General features: G+C 41.1%; 1 long non-coding RNA gene across 1 annotated transcript in view; it reads left to right on the top strand.

The window, feature by feature from the left end:
• Positions 1–20,264, top strand: part of LOC102029484 — a 122,069-nt gene that overhangs the window by 926 nt on the left and 100,879 nt on the right. The window lies entirely within an intron of this gene.

Below are 20,264 nucleotides of genomic sequence, written 5' to 3'. Positions count from 1 at the left end.
GCTGGGGGGCGCTCGGGGGCGGTGGCCCGGGACGGAGGGCCCCGCAGGCTGGGGCTGCCCCGGACGCGCGCCGCGGAAGACACGGGCTGAACGCCATGAGTTTTGTCCCTTTCCGGCTGCCGTCCGGGTGGGGGGGCGTTGTGTAAGGGTGGGGGAGTTTAAAGGGCCGTTAGCTGCGGGGTGCGGCCGGCACGTGGGGGCGAGGCGGAGCCTCAGGAGGTGGCTCCCGGGGCTGGGGGTGTGAATGGGGTGCGGACCGGGCCTCTGGCATTGGGTCGGTGGGGCGGACAGGGCGCGGCGCTGTGCAGAGTGAGTGGGAACTCACAGTCTAGAGGGGATGTCGGGTGCCCAGTACTTATTCTGAATGCTGCTTGTTAGGCTACAGTTGGACTTAAGCTCCCGGCGCCCTGCCGCGTGGAAGGCTGGAGTGCGGGCAACAGCGGTAGCATGGTGCGATGGATTTACCTTTTCCCTGACTGGCTGTGATCTGGAAGCTTTCATTTCTAACACTGTGGATAGTGAGAGTATCTGAAAAATCCCTTAGTCCCTCAACACGAGAGCTTCCAAAATGCCAGTTTTGTTTGAGGCACGACCTCAGCCTTTCCTCATGGCCTGTGCTTATCCAAATCTTTAGCTTTTTAGACTCACACTCTTTCAACAAAATATGTACTGTTAAAAAAATTAATTTTTTAAAAATTAAAAAACAGTTTGAAAGCCCTGCATTTTGAATGTCTGTGCATTCGGAGACAGGTTGTGCCTCCTGCGATCATCTAGCTGAGTTTGAATGCATAGCAGCTTTCTTGAGGTTAACCAAAGCCTGCTAGGTACAAAGAACTTCAGAACGTTTTTTGGAACCAGGTAGGATTAAATAGTAACTGTTTAGTAATACAAGTTGGGAATACCGTTTGTGGTAATCCATTTACCTCTCAGAAAGCCTGGGCTCGTAGGGATCCATTTCTCACTTTCTTTCTCCATAATGCTGCAAAATGATGGCACATAGGGACCGCTCAACAGTTGTCTGTGAATGAATGAGTGAACATAGGAACAATCAAAGAAAGCAACTTGGCTGCAGTTGCCCCATAAAACTGCCACCAAAATACTGGATAGTCCTTGTGTACAATATGACCACTGTTATGTGTCTGCTATTGCTGTCTAATGTGCCAAATAGGGCGCACATTTAAGGGATGCTCTTGTTGGGCAGCTTCTTACGTTTATAAGGCCAATAGCTTCTCTGAAAGTGTTTCTTCCATGATCATTGAACATTTTGTGGACTTGGGGCCTCAGCGTGAAATACTCTAACAGGGTGCAGGAGGATGCTAGACTTAGTCTTCAGCTAGGACAGTTGTGATGAGTAATTTAAAAATTGGTTGAGATCTAAAAGCACTTTTCATCCTTGTTTAAACTTTTCTGACACCTTGGTTCACTTTATAGTTAACAAGAAAGCAAGCTTTCCCTTTGATGGCATGCTTCTCGCTTTATCATGTAGCCATGGACCTCAATCACTGGTCCTTTCATTCCACAAACACTTACTGACTGCCTGGCAGGAGCCAACCATTGTACTTGGTACTAGGGATTCAAAGCTCAACAAGAGCTCATGGATCACTGGAGAAGATAAATCTGCTAACAAGTTGTTACAGTCGACTGTGGCATGTGTATCCGGTGTGTGGAAGGCTAGAAAAGAGAGCAACAGATTTACCTGTGGCTCTGCTGAAGCAGTGACGTTTGAATTAGAGGATTGCCAAGAAGAAAAGGGTGAAAGAGCAGTGTAGAATGAGAGTTTGACAAATGCAAAATGCTTTGAGGTATAAGTCAAAGCATTTCTGTAGGCCTTATATGGATTGTATATACAGGTATCAAAATCACTGTGCCAGAGCTAGTTTTTGGTAGGCCCAGAGCTTGATTTTCAGTAGAAGCCAATGAAATCAACATTTGTGTTTAGAAAAAGCTCACTTTGTGCAGGAGTAGAGAATAGAAAAGATGAGATTTCAGAATCTTGTACAGATGATTTGTCCTTGAACTAGGGCAATGTTGTGGGACTGGAGAGGCCTGGCTACATTTGAGAGTCATTTAAGAGGTAAATTTGATTTACTTGGTAACTAATTAGATGTCAGAGGAAGGTCTGAGCTGGTTCTGAGTTTTCCAGCTTTGATGATCAAATACATGTGGTCAGAAGAGGGTAGAAATAGAAACAGATTGAGTGGGTGGGTAAAATGTTTAAGTTTGAGGTGCTTGGATGGTATTTGGGGGAGGGGTCAGAGTTTGAATTTCAGGGATTATTAGTTTCCAGGAAACAGACCAAAACAAAACCATTTAGTTGGGGAATTAGATTATCTTTCTAATTTGAGTCACTTATTAGGAAGCAGTTTTGTGGATACTGTCTCCTTTGTCTTTTGGTGGCACATGCTAAGCTTTCATAAACAAAAAGGGAATGTTAGCTTTCCCTAAATTTTAGAAAAATCATCTAAGGAACAATATATCTTATTTTTTCAAACTTAAACTTAAGCCTTTTATTAATATCCAATAGAATGCCAATAAAATATAATTTATGACTTATAGACTTGGGCTCTTGATGTTCTCGAAGGCTTCATCCATGACCTTGGTGAGTCTCCAAATTCGTGAATGTCACCATGGTATATAATTTCCTCCATAAAATGCAATAAAGTGAAACTGGAAGAATGTAAGGAGTCCTTTTAGACTCTTGATGGTTCTATAAATATGGGCCCAAGGTAATTTCTAAAGGTATTTAAATAAATTTTGCCATTAAAATAAACTCCTTACTTCATTACCTTATATCTTTACTATATTAACTCCATCTTTCCCTGACTCTGCAAAGAAAAAAAGTTAGCTACAGTGTGAGAATAACTGTGTGGATGTCAGTGAGCAGAGAAGAGCTAAGCTGTGCAGTGACACCAAATACCAGGTGTTGGGTATGCTCCACTCACTGGCTATGTGGCTCACAAGGGCTCTCTGGCCTGTAAGTGGTCTATTCAGATTTATGTCTCAGCAAATGACCTCATAACTGGGACTTTGCAGGTCATTCTTTGGAGACCATTTTCATTCCTAAATATCCAGTTGGCAAATGCCAATGCATTGCTGCGTTGTAGCTCAGATGAAGTCCTCAGAAGTGTAAGAACTTCTCTGTGGAGCTCTTCTTTTTCTTCTTTTCCCCCTGCAGGGTCTCAGGCATGCTGGGAAAGCACTGTACTGTGGAGTCACACCCCTACCTCCTTTAAATTTCTGTCTCATCATTGTAAGTCTTTCCTGCCTCTAGTACTATCACATACCTGCCTCTGCCGGCACCTTCCATGCTGTTCTGCCATTGTTTGCTGATGCTGAGCTCCTCTAGTAGGCCATGACCTCCTCAGGGTAATGTGCTGTCATACCCTAGTGCCCAGTCTAGTGCCTGGTCCTGGGGAACTGCTCCATAAACACTGGACTAACTAAAAGTATTCTCAGAAATCTGATAGAGCTTTATTCCCCTTCCCTTTAGGCTCTGTAAGTTGTTTCATTACCTACAATAAATGTGTGTTTATCCTAACTCTTCTGTACTGTATCTCTTTGCCTTCTCACTCTTTTTTAAAGTATGCTTCCCCAATGTTAAGTGATGCCTTTTGTCTTTGACCACTATGTGCAATCTGAAGAACTATAAGTTCTAGGCACCAAGAATTGGAAAAACTCCGATGACAAGACCTTGACGACAATCATTCCATATGAATAACTTCATTGGAGTTTATTCGCGGGGTGCAGCACAAATGCTCCTTTGTACTTTGAGCTTTTGATGTTCTTGGGCATGACAGAGCTCCTTAGTTCCCCAAGCTAGGGCCCTACAGCAGACTGTCCAGGATACTGGCCCGGCGCCGCTGTTACAATCTGCTCCCTCAGCTACGGGTGACCCTGCACTCTGTCCTTTCAGAAGAGAGTGATCTCTGACTTTATTTTTCCTATTGATTGACTCATTACTCAATTTGTCAAGTGTGCTTTTTAGAAATGCTGGGTTACAAGGGCCTATTTTCTCGTTGAACTTGGCAAAGAATTTCAGAAACTGTAGAGCAGACCATGAAAGCTTGAGGAACTGCCTGTGAAATTTAAAAAACAAAGATGGCTTTTGATCTAAGTTAGATGACCTGAAGACAGGCAGGAGGTTAAGTGATTCTTCAACTTCCAAGAGTGCAAAAGGAAAGACATACTCCTTTTTGGGTGGGAATTGCACTGACCACCATGATTTCTTTTCCATGCTAAGAAGCTCAGTGTGGTGTGGACCATGGCAAGGGACTCTGACTGCTTTGCCAAAGTCACTAAGCTCAACGTGTGCGTGCTGCTTCACATGGTCATTTTTATAGTCTTGTATTATATTAGACTATGGAAACTACAAAAATGAATGCCCTGGTTCCTCAAATGTCATGTTAAAGGTCCCCTCTCTGGTACTTTCAAAGTCTTTTACTCTGTCTTCATCCAGAATTGGTGCTCTTTTCTTCCTTTAACCCTATGATCCGGTACATCCTGATTCTCCCCTTAGTTTTTCTCTCTCTTGCTTTCCTCAGGTGGCATTTCCTAAGGGCCTCTGCTCAGGTGGCATTTCCTAAGGGCCTCTGGGCATTTGCCCATGCCATTGATTTTTACCTGCTATTTACATGGATGTCTTCTGAGTTTGTCCTGCCAGCCCAGCGGTTCTCCTCAGCTGGAGGCCACCATATCCACCTGCCTGCTAGATGTTTGCGTTTGAGTACGCCACCTTTCCCTTCATCTCTGAGCGCATGGGGGCTCAGAGTTGGGAGAGATAAGTCTAAAAGGGGGTCTGGGACCAGAGGCTACAGATCCAGTGTCTAAAAAAGGTAAAGGAGATATAATGAGCTAATGTAGCCAGGGTTTCCTCCTGACACCCCTGTTTCTGGCTAGAATGTTTTCTCAGTGTTGATAAACCATCCTGGGCTCCGCCTTCTTTGCTTTTGCCATTCTCATTTAGCATATCAAGTCAGAGAAAATTTTGATCATGTTTCTTCCTGCTGTAGAAACCTTCAATGCTCTCTTGTTACCATCAAATTCACCACAAATCTGTTAGGTTGGTATTTAGTGCTTCACGGCTAGACTCCAGTCAACCCACCTTTCTAGCATTCTTTCCCTCTAGTCAACACAATCTCAGTCCAAGCAGTAATGTGGCTTTCTCTTAGGAGGTCTCTTCCTTGTTTTGGTCAAACCATCTTCTCTGACTGCACATTCAAATACTACTCTGTCTCATGACAAGTACAATGACAGTGGGGTGTGTGTCATTTATTTCTCACATATATCTGTGAGGTGGTATCATTATTCTGTTTTACAGGTAAAGGTGCAGTGGCAAAGAGTAAGGGACTTCCCCAAGGTCATGACTGGTAAGTGACAGGGCCAAAAATCCTAGCTCTGTCTGATGACCTTCTGATTCCCATGAGAGCATCCATGAGCATAGCACTTATAAAGGATTTTTTCTGCCCCTCAGCTTGTGCTCAGAACATACAGTAGACACTGAGTAACTGATACATTTGAATGAACAGAATAATGGGATTTTATAATCAGTTTGTAGAAAGATCAATGAAGAGCGTCAAGGATAAATGCAAGATTTCTAGACCAATAACTTGAAGAACAATACCATTGTTAAAGTGAGTCACACGAGAAGCAGCCAGTTTGGTGGACTGGGCTACTGTGATCTTGATACTGTGAGGTATTAAGTTAAGATGTTTGTGGGGCAGCCCCTGATGGACACATCATTTGAGTCGTAGTTTTTAAATTATAGCTTAATTTATTTTTTCCTCATTTCTTTTTCCTTCCTTTTTATCTTTTTCCTTCCTCCCCTTTACTTTCTTCGAGAAATATTGTTGAGCCTTTTCTTGGTGCCTGGTATTATGATAGTGCTTGCAGATTCTAAAGCATATGAGGTACTATATGTGGTTTTTATCTTGTTCACAACATGGTATAGTTATATAGTTATATGTGTCTCTTGTCAGCGTGTTGTCATTGCCTTGAGTTTGTATCATATTTGATTTGCTTTGTGTTCTAAGTTCTGTGCACAGTACCTGGCACTTGTATGTTCTCAAATAATAATGAATAAAAGGTGGCCTGGTGAGGAGGGAAGGGAAGAGCTCAAGTTACAATGCATATGCAAATTACCTGGGGATCTTGCTAATTGCAGATTCTGATTCAGTACAGTACATCAGCCTCCCAACTGGTTTCTCTACACTGTTCTTTCTCCCCTGCCCCTAAACTAATTTTTAAAACACAATAACCAATAATAACCTTTAAAAAATTCCAATAAGATCATGTCACTTATTCTGGAAAAGGATTTCAATGACTTCTCACTGCTCTGGGGAGCCCATTCTCAGTCTGGCCAGGGCCATGATAGTGCCAAGATGATTCATGCTCTGGCTTCGGGCTGCATTTCCTGCCTCAGGCACCATGTTCTGTCTTTTCTATTCCTTCTGTACAACTTCCTTTTTCATGTCACCTACTATCTTAGTCACTGTTCTATTGCAGGGACACCTTCAACTTAAAGAATAAGATGCTTATTTGATTCATGGTTTCAGAGACTTCAGTCCATGGCTAGTTGGCCTCAAAGCAGGAATGGCATAGTGGAAGGGCCTAGAGGAGAAAATCTGCTCAATCTATGGCAGCCAGGAAAAGGGGAGAAGGGAAGAGGAGAGGAGAGGACAGCAGAGGCGAAGAGGAAACAGGGACAAGAATATATCCTTCCAGGGCACACCCCCAGAGACCCACCTCTTTCAATCTGGCCCCACCTCCTAATAGCACATTTGGCTCTAAACTCATCAGTGATGAATATAACACCCCAAAGATTCAATTACTTTCCAAAAACTCCAACTCTGAAGACATGAGACTTTGGGAGGATATTTTAAATCTAAACCATAACACCTGTCATGTGAATAATTAACCATTTCTGTGATTGCTAGATTATAAACTGAGTGTAGGATGTATGTTTATCTTTGCTGTTTCTTTAACCCTCAGAACAATGCCAAATACCTAAGGGTTATTAAAAAGTACTTGTTCAATAAGTGAATGAGTTTGGGACTTTGTCTTGGTAACCTGCCTGGTATCCAGTCCTTCTGGTGATGCTGCCCTACCCACCCCTTCACCTTGAGTTGGCAGTAGAATCCTGAATCCCAGTTTGGTGCCTGGACCCTGCTACTTGCCCTCAGACTTGCCTCTTACTGACTACTTTCTTGCTGCTGCTGGATTTATTCCTGTTTTGCCCTGTGCTGGGATACAACTATCATTCTATCTTGAAGGCTATGGTGCCAAGGCCAGGCCCTCTTGACACTGTGTTATACCTGCTTTGAGATCTCCATGTGTATTAGTTAGGGTTCTCTAAAGGACCAGATTTAATATAGAGTATATTTATGATTACATATGGGATTTATGAAGTAGGCTTACAGGATCAGAATCAGAGGAGTCCCATTGGTTGTCTACCAGATCAGAGACAGAAGAATGCAAAATGCCCATCTTCAACCTGGATAGCCAGAGGATGCCATTGCAGTTGAAAGTTGAATGCCTTGAAGCTCACTGCAGAGTCACTGGTGCAAGACTGTGTTGGAAGGCCAAAGAGTCTGCACTGAAAGGCTGAAGAATCTATGCTGGAAGAACTGGAGACTAATATTCAAAGGCATTTGTGAAGACTGGAGCTCTAAGGAAAGGGAAGTCTTCCTTCTTCTTTTTGTTTTTATTTTGTCCAGCCTACAAACCTATTTGTTGGTGCCACCCATACCAAGGGTGGGTCTTCCCCGCTCAATCTTACACAGATATTTCCAGAGCTTTACTCATCTGCTAGGTGGTTCTTACTCAAGTCAAGCTGATAAATCACAATTAATGATCCCACCACATTAATTCCATGTCCCATCCTCCTGCACTGTCCTGCCCACATTTGTGGGAACAAATGTCTGGAGATATGACAGGAAGATTTAATATACTAATGACAGGATCATTAGGGATTAATTGTTTGGGGAATTCTGCTTGTGCTGTGTTTACTTAAAATCCAACACAGGCCTTGGTCTAGGCTAAATAAACACAGTGAGAGCAGAAATCTTTGTGAGCATTTACTGTTGGAATAAGTAGTTATTTTTATTATTGCTGGAAATAATATTGATTTATGAATAGAAAACAAACTGAAATCATACTATAATAGAGGAAGTGAACAGTATAAGAAGAAAATAATACAAAAGTAAAGGAGAGAGCCTAAGAATCTCTTTAAATTGAGTACTGTGTTTACTTAAATAGAAACTAATTTTGTTTCTGTTGCTCAATAAGTATCACACACAATGGAGGCCAAACAACATTAGTATTTACACTTCCTGAGGCAGTTGGAAATAACACCCACCATCCTGTACCAGTGTGAGACAATCATTGAACAGGCCACATGTTGTAACTTCATTTCACAAATGCTGCGTGGAGATGGATGGAGAAAGCCTTGCTATCTCCCCAAAATGTTCAAATCACAATTGATTTTATCTTAAAATAGGCCCATAGCTTGGCACTGGGAGCTTTATTGGAAAGTTGTGTCTCTGAGGCTTTGTGTCTTCTCTGAGGTTAACAAAATATTAGTAGTATTAACACCCCTGGCCTTTGGCAGGTTGCAGGCATCTTTTGAGCCTCAGTTTCCCTGTTTGTATTTGTGACTAAAAAAGATTATCTTTATGACTATCTCCAGATTGTCTCCTGTTTAGGAAACACTTTGATAGCTACCTGGAACAGAGATGAGCATTCAGTAACAAGGAATTCAAGACCTGGTAAAAAGATACTTGTTGGTTCTCCCGTAGAAATGAATACAGATTTGGAGGATGGGGAAAGAACACAGCAAAGAGAAGACAAGGGAAAGAGTAGACAGTGGTTGACCTATTGCATTAGTTACCTCTATGTTACTATAACAAATACCTGAGACCATTAACTTACAAATAGAAAAGATTTATTTTGCGTCGCAATCTTGGAGATTTTAGTCCACACTCAAATGGCCCTGTTGCTCTTGCACATTATGGCAGGAACATGTGGTGGAGCAAAACTATTCACCTCATGGCCCGAGTGCAAAAGAGGGAAAGACAGAGATTCCAGTCCCACCATGCCCACCCCAAGGGCATTTCCCCAGTCAAAGAGTCTTCCTTAGTCCCCTCAACCTTTTTTTGTGAGTTTCTTTGTTTGCTTGTTTTGAAATAGGGTTTTACTATGTAGTCCAAGCTGGCTTTCAACTCTTGATCCTCTTGCCTCAGCCTCCTGAATGCTGGGATTACAGGTGTATGCCACCATACCATGTAAAAGACCTGCCTCTCACAGTTTCCACCATCTCCCAGTAGCACCAAATGAAGGACCAAGCTTCTAATACATGAGTCTTTGGAGGAATAGTTAAGATCCAATTATAACTACTACAAAATGGAAGATCATCCAGGGAAGATCCTATGATCAGTTTTAAAGGATTGATATTATTCTTTCATGTAAAAACCCTACTCTCCTGTGTCTCCAAACTTTAAACACAGTCTTCTTTATATACAAAGCCCTCCCCTCACCGTGTGTGTGTGTAGATTAAAGAATAGAACTGAGTTCCATGTCTGGGTCAATTCTAGGACAAAGATGTGGGAATAACTATGACTCATAAAGGGGAGCAGTGACATGAAATCAGAATCAAGGGAGCTATGGAACATAAATCCCTGGAATTAGAAATTTTGGAAAGAAGAATGGATTTTCTGAGGGCATGGAATGGGCATTTGAATCAAACAAATTCTCTCTAAAGGAGAAGGAAGTCCACCCTGGTCAGTACAAACTGGAGTAAACAAACACAAGAGCATAAATCTTTATGAGCAATTCTGATTGGAATAAGTAATTATTCATATTACTGCTAGAAATGGCCTTGACCTGATTACCTCATGTGGTTGTCCTGAGAGGCATAATGCATATAAAAAGTTTTATTAATGCCAGATATTGTTCCTGTTTTAAAGGGAGTAAAGTCCTGTCTGCCTGTGTCCCCAAACTTTGTGACTTAATTCCAAATCAGGGAAGCATTGCACAAAGTTAATTTTTCCTCTTGGTTGTGGTAGGTCAAGGACCATCCAGTAGTTCAACATCTTTCTGAACATGCTGTGGTGATAGTGGACATAAATGCAAAGCTGAGAAATTTGGCAGAGGTCTAAAGAGAATGAGCAATTTTCAGCTTGAAAAGGAGGAAATGAAAATATGACAGCAAACAAATAAAAAAAAATCAATGGAAGAAAATTTGGCTCCTTTTCTAGATGATAGGAAGTGAGGGGACCTGAGTATGGGGAACCCAAAAGCAGTTCTCAAGGTGAGGAGTAGAGACAAAAGTAAACAACAGTGTCTCTGTCCATGTTTTATAGAGATGGTGGGACTGTTGAGCAGAAGTTTAAAGTGAAGATAACTGAATGGAAATGATAAAACTGAAGGACAGACTGGGGAAATTGGTGTGATAAGATATATGTAAAACAAAAAGAAGGGGACCAGTTTGAGACCTAGTAGACTGGCCTGATGACCCTCAACATCCTCTGGTTGAAAGAAACCATCCTGGTGGAGCTAATGGGATAGGTCTTGGAAATTAGATGGCTACTCAAATATGAGTTGGGAAGGGCTGCCTGGGCTGTTGGACTGTCTGATTATACCTATTAAGTTTTTATTCAAGTACACTTTCTTTTCCATTTTACTAGCATTTAGGGACAGAAGTAAAGAAGATGGAGTGCTTGGCTGGAAGTAAAAGCAATGCCCAGAAAGTCTAAGGGTCAGCAGCAAACAGGGTTGCTGCAGGGCCAAGGAGACCTACAGTACTTTATCCACTCTGAGAGTCATTAGGGGTAGACAATTCAGAAGTACAAGGATCCAACACAAAAGTCCTATTAATTTTGACTTCCTTTAGGCAGAGATGGGCAACTGTGGCATATGCTCAAAGGAGCAGGTGGGGTATATCACTGGAGATTGAGCCAGGCTGGGAGTGGATCCCAGCTTCTCTGCCACTACCTCATGCCACAATCCTGGGAAACGAATTTATTCATCCTAGGCCTCAGTTTCCTCATCAGAATAATAGGGTCAATCACATTCTTCTTTGTGCCTCAAACAGACTGTCAAATATGTAAATGCTCTGACATGGTGAGGTTCTGAGTAATATACATTCTATGAGGTAATTTTGAGTAGAAAAGATGATGCATTTGTTTCTGGAGCACTTTCAGTCTTCTCTGAGCACCTCTGGACCCAGAATCCTGGGGAATATCTCAAGAAAGTGGTAGCTAAAGGCCTACTCATCACTAATTTATGAAGGGTGTACCTTTTCCACATGCCAGGCACAGTGCTAAGCACTGGAGGTTCAAAGATGCACTGAGCACCACTCGGCCTGTGGAAGCCAGCAGTGTAGGAAATAAGTGGTAACTAGGATAGAAGGAGAAGTCCTGTAGTCCAAATCCTAATAGAGTGCTGTAGGGAAGATAGTGAATGGGGAAGAGGAGCTTGCAGCAGAAAGGGAAAGTGAAGGAAGACTAAGAGTTCCCCAAGGAGAGGGAAAGAAGAGACAGTATTCTCAGTGACTAGTGCGAGCGAGGGTATGAGCCCAAAGAGATGCTTTATCAATTACGAATAGAAAGAAGGCTGATGTAGGTAATGACTGAACTGAGGGTAGAATGGGGAAAGATAAAGGATAACACACGATGAGATGTTTGAAACCAGATCATTTAAAGGAATTGAGATATGGAAAAGCAATGGGATTTGACCACATTAGCTTTCTTGGGATTAAACTCTCATGTGGTCATGATGAATTATGTTTTTTTTATATATTGTTAGATTGGATTTGCTAAAATTGAATAATGATGTTTTGTGTTTGTGTTCTGTAGGGTTTTTTTATTGTGGTATTATTATTTGGTCTTTAGTATCATGAGAATGGTGGAACAAATTGGAATAAATTCCAATAAACTGGAATAAATTGTTGCCTCCTTGTGCAGTATTGGCTTTCTACTACTGCTGTAACAAATTAACACAAAATTAGTGACATAAAACAAGAAGTTGCATTACCTTACAGTTATTGAGATCAAAAGTCTAAAGTGAATTTTTTTGGTGAAAATTGAGGTGTTGGCCAGATTAGATCCTTTCTGGAGACTCGAGGAGAGAATTTGTTTCCATGCTTTTCTCTGCTTCTAGAGGCTGCCTCAATTCCTTGGCTCATGGCCCCTTTCTCCATCTTAAAAGCCAGCAAGTGTATGTAGTATTTTCCAGTATCTTATTTATTCTGGCTCTTTCCTTTCTTGTGAGGACCCTTGTGATTACATTGCCTGCTTCCCCCCATAATACAGGATAATTCCCATCTCAGTATCTCTAACATAACCATGTTTACAAAGTCCTCTTTTCCATATAAGGCAGCATTTTCATAGGTTCCAGGCATTAGGACATGGGTGTTTGTGGAAGACCATTATTTTGCTATTCTTCAGTTTTTGGGAAGAGTTTTCACAGAATTAGTAGTATTTCTTCCATGAGTATTTGGTGGTATTTTCCAGTGAAGTCATCTGGGCCTGGAATATCCTTTCTGGGAGGATTTTTAGCTACAAATATAATTTTTAAAAACACATACTGTGTAAAAGTATTTAGGTTACCTATTTCTTTTTGAGAGAGCTTTGATGGTTTATGCCTTTTAGTGAATTTATTCATTTTACCCAAGTTCCTGAATTTATTGGCTTAAAATTATTCATAATATTCCCTTTTATCTTTTTAATTCTGTATTATCTGTTCTGATAGCCACGCTCATTTCTAATACTGAGTCTTTTAAAAAATTTGTAATCAATCTGTTTAGAAGTTTATGCATTTTACTGACATTTTCAAAAAATTAGCTTTTGTTTTTATTTTTTCTCTATTGTTATTTTATTTTATTGATATAGTCTGTAAGTATTTTTTCCTTTTCTTTTTCATATACAAGGGTGAACTTTAATGATATGTGATTTACATTTCATAAAGCTGTAAACAAATATCAGTCAGGCAAGTTGATTTCTTATCTTTTTAATTTGCACTTCATTATATGACAAAATATTTTTTCAGATATTTTTAAGTAATTTATATTTCTTTAATCTTTTATTAGTACATGTTTGCAGTACATAGTGATACATTCATCATGCGGAGGAGGTACACATACATTACACATTTTAATCTTTTCACTTCTTCTTTCTCTCCTTTTTTTTCTTTTTATACTTAATTTAATTTGTTCTTGTCCTAGTTTCTTAAGATGGAAGCTTAGGTCATTAATACCTTTCTATTTTTCTGATGGAAGTATTTTATTCTATGTATCTTCCTCCAAGCACCATTTTCATTGTATTTCATAAACTTTGATGTGTTTTGTTTTAATTTTCTTTCAGTCCAAAACACTTCATATTGTCCCTTGTGATTTTCTTCTTTAATTCACAGCTTACTCATAAGTACGTTGTTTAACCACTAAATTTTAGGGGAGTTTTAAGTTGATTTTAGTTTTAGTACTCTAAAGATGCTGCTCCATTTTCCCTGGATTACAGTCTCCTGTTATTCTTATCTTTATTCCTCAGCTTTAAAAAAGGTTTTTGGCTGTCCCTCAGGTTTTAAACAATTTAATTATGGTATAACTTTGTATTTTTTTTGCAGTGTTACTTCTTGGGTCTGTATTTACAGTTTTCATCACATTTTGGGAAAATTCATTATTTCTTGAAATATTTTCTTCTGAATTTTCCTCTAGTTTTCTTTTTTTTTTTCCCCCCCTTTTAGGGCCACTAATTATACATGCATTAGGTTGTTGAAGTTTCTCCACAGCTTGTTCATGCTCTATTTTTCAATGTCTTCTCTGTCTATGTTTTATTTTGATCATTTTTACTGCTCTTCAGTAATATTTCCTTCTATAGTTTTTGATCTGCTGTCAATATCTTCCATTGTATTTTTAAAAATCTTAGCCGTATTTTTTATGTATAAAAGTTCAAATGGATTTAAAAAATGTTTATCATGCTCAGAATTTCCACTATGTTTTAAGCATATGCACTATATTTACAGTGGTTTTAATGTTTTAATGATTTTATTATTTTTGCCATTTCTAGGTGATTGATTTCTTTCCTCAAGGATCATATATTTCTCATTGGATGCATTTTACATTTTGTTTGTGAGTGCTGAATTTTTGTATCCTTTTAAATGCTTTTGAGCTTTATCATAGGATACAGCTAAGGAGCAAATTGTGTGATTCTTTTGAGGTTTGGCTTTTAAACTTTGTTAGGGGTTAGTCAACTTTCATGTGAGGCTAATTTGGCAACATTCTCTTAAATGCTGTTCTTGGTGTCCTACATATTGCAGATTTTTTCCACTCTAATTGTCGGAATGTGAACTATTCCCAGCCCTGGGAGAGCCTCAAGAATTGTTTCTTTGTTTCCTTTTCTTGCGGGTCTATCTCCTGCCTCTGGTAGTTTTCTTAAATACAAGCACCTATCAGTACAAGCAGCCCTCTATACTGTTGAGTTTCACATCTTCAGATTTGTCCAAATTTGGATTGAAAATATTTGAAAACAATTGTGTCTATACTCAATACACATAGGTCTTTTTCATATAATTCCCTAACAATACAAGAACTATTTACATATCATTTACATTGTATTATGTATTATAAGTCACCTAGAGATGGCCTAATGTATATGAGAAGAGGTGTATGGATTATAAGCAAATGTTATGCCTTTTTATGCAAGAGACTTAAGTATTCTTAAATTTTGGTATTTGTGGGGTGTCCTGGATCCAATTTCCTCCAGCAACCAAGGTATTCAGCCAAATGCCCATGGGGAATCCCTTGTAGATTTTTGGAACTCCTTCACTGCACAGGTCTATCGTGTTAGTCAACTTTCCATTACTGTAAGAAAACACTTCAGATAAACATTTTATAAGAAGGAAAGGTTTATTTTGACTCATAGTTTCAGAGATTTGAGTCCATGGTAAGTTGGTACCATTGCTTTTTTGGCCTGTGGTGAGGCAAAATCATAACGGCAGGGAGTACATGGTAGAGCAAAGCTGCTTACCTTGTGGGAGCCAAGAAGTTGGGGGAGAGGGTCTGGGCTCCTAATAACCCCTCCAATGACATGCCCCCAGTGACCTAATCTTCAACTATGCCCCGCATCTTAAAGATTCCACCATTTCCCAATAGCAACACGGACAGAGGACCCAGCCTTTAACATGTAGTCCTTTGCGGGTGGACATTCCAGATCCAAACTGTAGCATGTTTTCTCTGATACTTTCCCCATAAACTCTGACTTCCTTGGGCTCCCTAAATATGCAATTCCATCCCCTCAACTCAAACCCTTTTGTATGGGGCACTCTCCTTGTTCTATGTCTAAGAAACTGTCCAGTGGTGGGTTTGGGCAGTAGGTCTCCCCTTGTTTGTTCCCTCTTTTTTGGAGAGCCCTACCCTTTCCTCCCTGTTGTTCGATGTATTTGTTCCATAGCCTTTGTTTAGTTTTTCAGTTGTTTGAGGAAGGAGGGTGACTTTGTCATTTTTACTCCATTTGGTTGGAAGTGGAAGTAGATATAAAATAGCTTAAGGTAAGATTGCTCAAAGATCTCACTTTAATAAGGGCCTCAGAATAATAACAAGTACTGCCATGGTTATGAAAAACAGCAGTATGGAAAACTATAGTACGCAGGCAGCATAAGAATAGTCTTGACATGCATAAAATCTGTAAAATCAGCCTCACCCCTGCCGACAGCTTTACTACAGAGCAAGACCAGGAGCCCCAGCCACCACTGAAGGCTGCATACTGACCTTACCCACCTACCCCTGGCTTCTGGTCACCATGGATTTACCTGGTTTCCTTGAAGAGTATTTCTGTCCATGTTTCTAGGGAAACAGCCTGAGCCCTATTGGGCCTTCTCACACCTCAACATTAAACTCAAGACTAAGGCATAAAGCAATCCTGCCAGTGCTTCATTTCTGTCTCATGGGATCATGATTAACTCTGGGCAGCTGAATAGGAGAAATTACTTATTTTCCTTGCAGTAATTTGGATTTTCTGGGATGGAGGGACTCTGGAGATGAGGAATAATAGTTGAGCAGGTCCCTGTACTCTATGGGACTGGCAGCTTAGATGGTTGAGGGGCTCTGATGACCACTCTCTGAGAAAAGAGTTTGAAATAAAGTCATCAGAAGCCTCTCTCCCAGGCCTAGAATCCTCATTTCAAAGAGTCTGGCCAAAGGGCCCAGGAAATCTTTTCCTTATATCTCCATGGAACTTAGTACCTTTTCCCTTCTGGTTTCTCTTTCCTGAGACAAAGTTCATAAGATCCAAGTGTATCTAAGCTGTGCCTGCCAAGGGATACTCTCCCCTCCTGAGTAACCATGAAGTTGTCTGTCAGGGAAAGCTGTGGTTGCTTCTACAACAATGACAGAGTATTGTAGTGATGATAGACACCAGGTGTCATATCTGTCCATATTACATAACAGGCTCTGTTGACTGAACAGTATGAGCATAGGCATGCAATACTTTGAGACTGTCAGCGACATAGGTCAGGGCATACAGGGATGGACAGTAAATACTGAATCAGTACACTGATGTCATTGACCTGAAGAGGGCCACATTGATTGAGTGTCTGCCTCATGTGTTTTGCCAATGACATGGCATACAAAACTAGAAACAATACCTCATCTACCATAGGGAGTTTTCCAGCCTAGGGAAGGGGTGGGGGAGAACTGAAAAGAACTAAAAAGCTGTGATGTCTCCAAGCACAGTGACTCTCAGCTCAGCAGGAAGAGATCCCTTAGTCCTAGCTTCATCTTTCAATGTACCCCGCTGAAACTGTTTGTGTGTTTTCCAGTCAGCATGCTCTGAAACCTTTCTCTTGCATGGGGCATTTTCTGCGATTGTGAACCCTGCCTCTCCAAGAGGAAAACCAGGCACTTGGTTTCCCACATTTTTTGCAGGAAGGTATATTACAGATCCAAGTTCTCCCAAGCAGATGTCCTCTGAGGGTCTGTGATGGGGGAAGAGCAGAGGAAGAAAACAGGGATGTAACTGACTTTTCAATGAGGGTAACTGGGGAAGTGTTTTGGGGTTCTGGGGCTCACAGTCAGGACTGGCTTCCTACTGGGATCCGTGTTGTCCCTGATCATCCTACATTCAAGCCTGGCCTTCTGGCTCTCCTGATGATTTTATGAGCTGACATTTTAATAAATTCTTTTTTCTTCTACTTGAGGTAGACAGAGAGGTGTTCTGTGATGTGTAACCGAGAACCTGACAGATATACCTCTCAGTTGTTGGTTGTTAAGGGCCAGTGCTTCCTGTTTATGGGAATGCAAATTGAACTCATTTGTTCTGTGATTGAAGGTATAACTTCCTAAGAGTTGCTAGGTCAGAATGAACAAGCAGGTCCCTTGCCCACTCAAAGGACTGAATGGAAATCTCACTCTTACAAGCTTTCTGGCAGGTTGTGCACCCTATGTACTCTGGGGATGAATTGCATTAGTTTGTGCCTTTGACTTACTTTGTGTCAGCATGCCCAGGTACCCAAGCCAGAAATGTGCAGTCACCCTAGACCTCCCTTTCTCTCGCCTCACCAGCCTAAATTTTAGAACATGACCTCACTAAGACTTACTCCTGTACATCATTGCCCTTCTCTCCATCTGCACAACTGCTGCTCCAGCTGTGGCTGTGTGTCTTAGTCACTTTCTTGCTGCTGAGACACAATACCCGGCACCCACAATTTAAAGGAAGAGAGATGTACTTTGGCTCATGGTTACAGACGGTGGTCCACCGTCTCCAATGGAGCAGTGACATGGCATAGGGCAGAGCAAAGGAAAGGGTGCTCAGGTCTTGAAGGCCAGAAAGCTGTGAGTGAAGGGAGGAGCCAGGGAAGGAGACAAAGCCTTGAAGCTCCACCTCTTCCAACCAGACCTTACCTCCTTACTGTAAGTCAATTGTATCCTCCCCAGGATTCAGTCACCTTCTAAAACCCCACCTATGAGTGCACAAGGCCTTTGGGGACATTCTTGATCTAAACCAGGACACCTTGATCCACACTATTTGTCCTCGAGTTCAGCTGTCTGTCCCAATCCTTTTACATTTCAGGCCATCACCCACACTCCTGAATTTAATCAGGTCCTTCTTTCATCCAGGACGAAACCCTTCAGTGGCAAAGCAGTGCCCTAGCTCCTTGGTGATCTTGAGCCAAATGACTATTTTAAACTCACTTTCTTCTATTGCTGCATCATCTCCTGTGTCTACCCGCCCACCCATCTCCAAACACCAGGATCACACTGCTGCATCCTGGAGCTCATTACTCTCTCTTTTTGAAATGTCCTTTATTACATCATGCATTTGGCATACTCCTACTCATCCTTCAAGATTTTCTGAGAATGCCACTAACTCTGGGAAACAGTGCTGCCATTTCCAGCAAAGTGTAATGCTTCTTTTTTTGTCCTCCCAAAATGCCTGTCTCCGCCTTTCTACTATGGAACTTGCCATGTGTATCTTCCCACTAGAATGCGAGCACGAGAACTGGAGTCCTTTTTGCCTCTGCTTCCCCAGGGCTGATAGCAGTGATTGACACTGAATGGGGACTCCATGGATGCTTATGAAATCAATCAATCAATCAATCAATCAATCAATCATAACAGCAATTGCAGGAGAGAACTTTGAAGTTAATCTAAAGCATTGTTAACCTTTATTCCTCAATGCAGGCTGTTATTAAAGTAGTAAGATTCTAAGTACTCCAGCCCCAGCCAGCCCCTTTCTAGCAGACCACATGTATCCCTCAGAGGAATCTCCTTCTTCACAGGCAGCCTCAGTGCAGACCCAGAAAAAAAAAAATGAAGCACTTGCTAATTTATAAACACCTAGGGTATCAGGAATGGTAATTAACATAGAACTCACTACTAGTTAGGAAGTGGTTAATAGTTAAAATGTGGACATTTAACAAAATAACGTCTTCTCTTTTTCTAACCAAGCAATGATTTTAAGTTAAGGATGCTTAGAACAACTTGAAATGAGAGAAAAATCTTTGCAGACACCGTGCGTATTTAAGAGGCACCACTACTTCTGGGCATTCTTCATTGTTGCTATTAACTATGCTGACAATGGCAGGCATTTGCCAGACCCTTGCAGGCCAAGGCCGAGATGCAGAATGGAAGGCAGGCCCACTTTCACAAGACTCTCTCATAGAAAAGGAAATTATGCTTGCAAAGCAAATGAATTTAGACGGAGGCAGGTGATCATTCACAATCCAAAAAGACCCTCTGCTATACAGAAGGATTTCCCACAGGGCTCTTTTAGATAGGAAATGCTTTGCAGCACTTAAAATATCATTGAGTTTATAAGGACTCGGTTAAGAACTAATTCTTTCAGAAACCAATCTACTGCACAATAGGGGTGTAGCTACCTTTAGAATTGCAGCCTTGCCTTTGCTTTGCTACCAGCCTGACTTGTCAGCAACCTTCAGAGGGAACACTTACAAAAGAAAGTACTTGACAGTGTTAGGAGACCTGAGTCGGAGTCTGTCTTTTGACCATCCTGGCTGAGCATGGAAAAATATCGCCTATGTTTTCATGTGGAACACAGGGAGTAAGTAATCTTTGGGTAAGCGGGGGTCAGTAATCTTTGGTAAGAAGTGAAAAACAGACAGTATGAAATGCCCCATAATGTAGGTGGTTGTCCACCCAAGTATTCATTTGCTAGTTCCATTGTCTCAGTCACTTTCTCATCACTGCAATAAAATATCCAACACCCACAACTTAAAGGAGGAAACATTTAATTTGGTGTGTGGTTTGGGGGATTCAGTCCATGGTTGTTGGCTCCAAGGTAGAAATAGCATGGGAGAAGAGTATAATGGAGGAAAGTAGCCATGAAACTACTTTGAATGAATAGAGGAGCTTAGGAGGAGATATTTTCTCCAAAGTTACACCCCAGTAACCTGCCTCTTCCAGTCAAGCCCCACCTCCAACGAGCACATTTAGCTAAGAATTTATCAGTGGATTAAACCACTGATGAGTAGAGCACCCCCATTATCTCATCACCTAAAAGTCCCACTTCTGACCATATAAGAATTTGGGGGGACATTCTTGATTCAAACCACTATAATTATCATGATAAAGTACTACAGACTGAATGGCTTAAAAAAACAGTTTGTCACTTGACAGTTCTGGAGGCTGGATGTCTAAGATCAAGTAGGTGACCACTGTTCAGGATTTCTCTTCCAGCTTCTGGTGGTTGACGGATTCTTGGTATTCCTTGGTCTATTCTATTGTCACCAGTCTCTGATTTCATCATCATATAGCATTC

Source organism: Chinchilla lanigera, unplaced genomic scaffold (assembly GCF_000276665.1).
Source record: "Chinchilla lanigera isolate Chin_1 unplaced genomic scaffold, ChiLan1.0 scaffold00061, whole genome shotgun sequence".
NCBI classification, from domain to species: Eukaryota; Metazoa; Chordata; class Mammalia; order Rodentia; family Chinchillidae; genus Chinchilla; species Chinchilla lanigera.
This window is presented reverse-complemented; position numbering and strand designations above follow the sequence as displayed.